Source organism: Lactuca virosa, chromosome 1 (genome assembly GCF_052849685.1).
Source record: "Lactuca virosa cultivar CGN04683 chromosome 1, Lactuca_virosa_CGN04683_v6, whole genome shotgun sequence".
Lineage (NCBI taxonomy): Eukaryota > Viridiplantae > Streptophyta > Magnoliopsida > Asterales > Asteraceae > Lactuca > Lactuca virosa.
Window position 1 is genome coordinate 40250054 of NC_136426.1, and position 7145 is coordinate 40257198.

The 7145-nt window shown below is 29.5% G+C and overlaps 1 pseudogene; it reads right to left on the reverse strand.

Moving 5' to 3' along the window:
- Positions 1-4660: 4660 nt before the first annotated feature.
- Positions 4661-5535, reverse strand: LOC145109258 (ethylene-responsive transcription factor ERF010 pseudogene; annotated as a pseudogene).
- Between the last annotated feature and the right edge of the window lie 1610 nt (positions 5536-7145).

A 7145-nucleotide genomic window follows, 5' to 3' on the forward strand; every position in this document is an offset into this window, starting at 1 on the left:
TGTTTATTTTAATAAAATAAGAAGAGAAATTAAATATCCTCCTACTTTTTGTTCCTACATATCATCCTATCCAATAAAATTGTGACATGTATAACATTTAATGCTCATTTAATGAAATTTAATGATATTTTAGGATAGTAATATGACACATGTTATCAATTAAATGGGTAGGAGGATTGATATGAACAAAAGGTAGGAGGATATTTAATTTCTCAAATAAGAATTATGTTTTTGTATAAAATATAATTTTGCTATTTATTTATTAGTTACATTTTATTCTCAGGTTTAAAACTGAAGGGTAGAAAAATTTATTTATTAGTTACATCTTGTTCTCAGGTTTAAAACAAGGGTAGAAAAAGAAAAATAGAATGAAAGGGAAGGAAAAAATGGAGTGAAATTTTCCTTTCCAATCATCTCTTTTTTTAATGAATAGATTTTGAGGGAAAAATGTTTAATTTTATTTTCTTTCGTTTATTTTTTTTTTATCTTTTTAAATGAAACTTGGAAGAAGACACTTTATTATTATTTTTTCTTCTTCCTTTTAGAAAAAAAAAACCTTAAAAATGCAAATTTCATATTATTTCGTTCCTTAAAAAAAAGTCAAGAACAAGACATAAGTCTAGGGGTATAATCATTTTAATACATTACAAAATTTGTTTCGTAAAAATATATTTTTATTATTTATTTATCAATTAGTTTAAAGGATGAAAATGTATTCATTGATTGTACTTGTAGCGAGTCCACTAGAACTATGGTGGACTATAGAAAACATCATCCCCTTCTTTTATTTCGTTCATGGTAATATCATGATGAACACTTCTTCATTTTTTTTTCTTTTATATTTTGTTCTTTTATTTCTACCGTACGAGTGTAATTTTAATGGAAAAATATAATAGTTTAAACTTTTCTATACAAATAAATAAATAAAAAGGAATTTGACTAACATATGGGTAATTATTTTGTTTTTTACAAATCTAGGTAACGAACTTGTTAAAATTTTCAAATATGACTATTATGAACGGTTGTAGTAGGTTACATCCAGTCATAATGAATTTATGTAAACACTTTCAATAAATTCGTTACCTAGATGTATACAAAAAACAAAAGTTACCAAAATACGAACACAACGAAAAGATAATTACCCTGATAAATCAATTCCCATTTTTATTAAGATAGTTGATCATAATGTTTTTCAACAACTTTGTTACCTAGATGTGTGAACATTTCTAACAACTTCGTTACCTAGATGTGTACAATATATATATATATATATATATATATATATATATATATATATATATATATATATATATATATATGAACATACTCAAAAGTTAATTAATTTAATAAGTCAATTTTCCTAAATAAAAGAAAATGAATAATATCATGACAATGGTAGCAAAAGCATTTACAAAGTTACTTAGAATTAGAATTATTATTACATAATCATTCCACTAACTTTAACCTCTAAGTAATTCTTTCAATAATTATCATCTTTTCAAAATTTATATAAAAGATTGACTAATTTATCTGTATTTATCTAAAATAATCTATAAATCCTTTTTTTATTTGATTAGTCGCTTTTTCATCGTATTTTAATTTTTTAGTAATATTACAATATATTATTTCAAAAAATTATATTACCATACGTCGTTCGTTTGGAAAACTTTATACATTAATACAAACAAAACTCAAAATTATAAAAAGAAAAAAAAACTATATAATCGTTATATTTTTATATTTCACAAATAAAATGAAATTAAATATTTAATAAAAAATATTTAATTAGTAAATAATAAATTACGTGAAATTAAAATATATTTAAGAAGTAAATGGAAATATAACCAAAATATATTGACTATCAAATAATGTGTATATTAAATGGTCAATAAAAACAAATTAATGTGAAATCTCGATAGGATAATAACTCAGGAGGGTAACCAACTGTTGAGTTTGTTCACATTTAGTATATTTCCTTTTTTTTGTACCCAATATACCATCGAACTTGTTGTTTGTGGTCACTATAACCCTTTTGACCGGCTATCATCTGTGACCAAATGTGAACAAGTGCAATAGTTAGTTACCTTCGTGGGTCATTTTCCCCGAAAAGTTAAATGAAATTAAACCTACAAAAGTATTAAAGACTGCAACCTTCTTAAGCGATAACGGATATGAAGAGCGTTTCGAAGGGGTAGCTTGGTCAAAACATGGTCTATGCTAGGCTTACTGTGGTTAGCTGTAAATAACTCTCTGTAAAAGGATATTATTGTGTATGAGAGATATCTTTATTAGCATAAACGTTTAGCTCACGGTATATTATGGTGTTGTGCTTGCAAAAGCTGCATGATCTGGTACATATTGATGTTATATCTTATCCAATGAATTTGATTTTATATCCAAGTAAACTAAAATATCAAAGCATTTTTGTGATTCCACTCGTTTGTAGACCTGTCCAGAATCCATGATACGATATTTGATTGGAAATGTAAATATAGTCGTGCACATGCACAATCAAGATTTTTCTAATAAATATGAAAATGCATTATAAAGTTGTACATGTATAAATAATGTTCTTTGTGGGTTATGTTTTAAAGAGAAGCAAGAAAGAATCTCATAAAGTCATTAATATGAGCAGGAGATGACGTAAGATTTTCTGTAAATGAACAAAAGGAAAATAACTCAGGAAGGTGACCAACTGTCGAGTTTGTTCACATCTAACCCCTTTTTTTTAATCCAATAAAATATATCATCGAATTTGTTGTTTGATCATCATAAACCTTTTAACAAGAAAGAGACAAAATGTGAACAATCCCAACACTTGATTACTCTCTTGAGTCGTTATTTCAATTTCGATAATGTCTCAATATTTTAGGTCCGTTTATGGTTTAATTATAATTCTTTTTTTTTGAACAAAAAAGTTTCGATTATTCTATATTTTGTCCAATATAACAAAACAATGTTTATTTTTTCTTTCAATAGACTATGACATATTATCGTATAAAATTAGATAAACAATACTTTTCTGTTTAAAAAATAAAACTAACCCAAAATATTGAGTTTTTATGGAAGATTTCCCTAAAATATATTTTTGAATATCAATTAGAAAAATTAATTATAATAAAGGGATAATGACTTGAAAGGGTAACGAACTTTCGACTTTGTTCACATTTAGTCACTAAACTTTTTTTCGTTATCTATTTGCCACTGAACTATTGAAATTGTTCACATTTTACCCTTATGACCGGCTGTTACCGGTCATAAGTGTAAAATGTGAACAATATCAATAGTTTAGTGGCAAATAGATAACGAAAAAAGTTTAGTGACTAAATGTGAACAAAGTTGAAAGTTCGTTACCCTATAAAAAGTTCAATGACTAAATGTGAACAAACTTCCTCTTGTATTATGTTTTAGCAAATTATTTATTTTTGTTAAATTGTAGCAACATTTGTTGATGAAGAAATCTATGAAATAAAAAAAAACAAAACCCCGAAAAATATATTAAAAAAAACGAAAAATCGAAACCGAAATAAAAAACCAATGGTTTGGTATTTTCCAAAATAAAAAATCACAATTTTCCAATCTGATTTTGCTTTTACAAAAATTCAACTTTCGGATTTTCATATCTAAATCCCTTCCCCTTTTTATAATCGAAAAATGATTATAAAACCAAAAAGGGAATGAGAAAGCGCTCAATTCAGAATTTTCTATCAAAAACTCCCCCTTTATGACATGAGAGATAGAGAGAGAGAGCGACTTGTAAACACCTCTATATAAGGTGGGTTCATACCACATGTAAAGGTGTGCTTGAGAGATGTAACATTGAGAGTGTTAGTGTGTGTTAATTATGTAGATTTAGATCTACATCCTTTTTTGTAAACACCTTTTGTAATCGAATGCATCTCTTAAACACCCAAATCACCGTGTTCTTTGTGTGTGCTTTAATTCCGCAAGCCAAACCAATGGTCATAATTCACATCAGTGAGAATGGTTCATTTTTTTGTAAAACCAAAATCAGATTGGAAAATTGTGATTTTTTATTTTGGAAAATACCAAACCATTGATTTTTTATTTCGGTTTCGGTTTTTCGTTTTTTTTAATATATTTTTCGGGGTTTTGTTTTTTTTATTTCATAGATTTCTTCATCAACAAATGTTGGTACAATTTAACAAAAATAAATAATTTGCTAAAACATAATACAAGAGGAAGTTTGTTCACATTTAGTCATTGAACTTTTTAGAGGGAAACGAACTTTCGATTTTGTTCACATTTAGTCACTAAACTTTTTTTCGTTATCTATTTGCCACTAAACTATTAAAATTGTTCACATTTTACCCTTATGACCGGTAACAGCCGGTCATAAGGGTAAAATGTGAACATTTTCAATAGTTCAGTGGCAAATAGATAACGAAAAAAAGTTTAGTGACTAAATGTGAACAAAGTCGAAAGTTCGTTACCCTTTCAAGTCATTATCCCTATAATAAACTATAAATAAATTATTGAAGAAGTTCTAAGATAGACATTTCATAGTCTTGTGGTTTTAGTCTATAAGACAATTCACAATGTCATCTTCATCTATCACATCTCAAAATTAATAAATAAATAAATAATATTTGTCCAATGATTCTTACTAAAAAAGGAAAACTGAAATAAGAAAAACAAATAAATAATAAACCTCTTTCGGGTTTTTTTTTTGCATAATTTAGGAAAAATAAAAACAATATTTTCAGATAATAAAACATTTAATCCCTTCGGATTCTCCATCTATCCACCTACATAATCTACACCCAACCCACCAAATAATATTTAAAAAAAAGAAAAAAGACGATATATCCCTCCGAAATTAACGCCGTCAACCCCATGTGAACAAATACATTTGTCGTTATCTCACCGTTAATTCTCGTCGGAAGATTCTGGACTCGGGTACTCGTTCAAATCCGTGTTTAAACAGACGCGACCCGAAAGTCCTCCGGTCGACGGAGAGTGGTGGTGGTGGTGGGTACCTCCGTGCTGATTCTGGAGAGCGTCCACCTTAGCTCCGACCTCAGTCGCCTTCTTTCTAATCGAAGCGGAGGAGAGGTCATGTAAGTCCCCGTCGTCTCCGATTGAATCAGGGAAATTAAGACGTGCCGATGGGCCACGGAGGTAAAAAACGGCGGTGTCGTAGGCACGGGCGGCGGCGACGGGGGAGGAGTAAGAACCAAGCCAGATACGAGAACGTTTATTGGGTTCTCGAATCTCGGCAACCCACTTCCCCCACTTCCTCATCCTGATTCCTCTGTAGGGTTTGTTGGTTTCAATTGAGTGAATCTCCTTTCTCTTAGATGATGAACACCCGCCGTCTACCTCCATGTGTGGCGGTGGCTGAGCGATTGGTGAAAGTGAATTTGGGGAAGAATGATTGTGTATTTATAGAAGAAGATGACGGATTTAACAAAAGAAGACAAGTAAAGTGTGCGTTGGCTGCTAACGGAGGTGTATGTTGTCGAGTCGGCACGCCCGCTACGTTGGTTTTTATTCGGCTTCAAGATAAGCCCAAACCTGGCCGACACATACCATCAAACCATTACCTATATCCTATCACCACATTATTATTATTATTATTATTATTTCTTATAAAGAATTGTAGCAATCACACAATTTATTTTTAAATAAAATATGTATTTATTTTTATATAATTATTGGTTTAAAATTTTAAATGACATCTTTATGTATTTAGTTATTATTTCATATATATATAATTGGAGCAAAGGTGGACTATATGGCGATATATTAATGGTCATATCATTTAGATACTTAGATTTCACTCAACTTTATAGGATAACTATGGTTTAGCTTAGTAAAATATATAAAATATCTGATAATATTTAGGATGTAAGGGTGAATGAAAAGTGATATATATATATATATATATATATATATATATATATATATATATATATATATATATATAGGGTGAAATAAATACCGCGACTTCTATCTTTTTCAATAAAATCATCACGCAGTAAATCAACAAAGCCCAAAGTGATTTCTCTTTACCCTTCAAGTTTACCTACTACGGTACCGGAATGAATATGATCTCCACCAGACATACGTAACGCTTTAGCTAGTACACGGAAGTGTATACCATGATTCTTCTGTCTACCAATAACTACATGCATTGCGCGGTGGATGTGAAGAAGTAGACCATTATCTCGGCAATAATGAGCCAAGCTAGTATTTGCAGTGAATCCCCCTGTTAGGTAGTCATGCATTACAATAGGAACTCCCAATTCTCTGGCAAATATAGCCCTTTTCATCATTTCTTCGCATGTCCACGCAGTAGCATTCAAGTATTGACCTTTGATTTCACCTGTTTCAGCTTGTGATTTAAAAATAGCTTCGGCACAAAATAAGAAACGGTCTCTCCAACGCATATATATATATATATATATATATATATATATATATATAGGGTGAGGTTCAATAGAGAACCATAATTAACCAAGGAACCAATCGTGAACGTCGGAAATCATAACGATCAACGGGCAAGGAAATAGATGTACACTTTTACATTGGACGCACACACGCCGTAAAAAATCCACCATTTACAAAAAAACTCACCACTTTTTTTCGTTTAAAATTTTTTTTAGGCCATGTTTTTTATCAAAAAAAAAACGAATATACCGTTGTTCACGATTTTCCGTCCTCTTTCCATAGAGATCCATGATGATATATAAAAACCGAACTTTTTTTTTCGAAAAAAACCCACTTCATTTTCTTTGATTAAAAAAGTTAATGTCTATTTTTTATAGAAAAAAATTAATAAATATATCAAAATTCATATTTTTTGTACTTTTTAAACATAGATTCATATTCATGTTAAAAATAAAAAAATAAAAAAAGAACGATATTTCAGTTCAGATTCACATTGTGAACCTGTTCAGATTCATATTGTAAACCTGTTCAGATTCACATTGTGAACCTCCTCAGATTCACAGTGTGCATAATAATAACTCAGATTCACAGTGTGAATCTGAACTGATCGGAGCTTTTTCACATTGTGAATGTTAAAATTTGAAATATTTATAGTTTAGATTCACAGTGTGAATCTACACTGATCGAGGTTTTTTTTTTTTTTTTGTGAACATTCTCAGATTCACACTGTG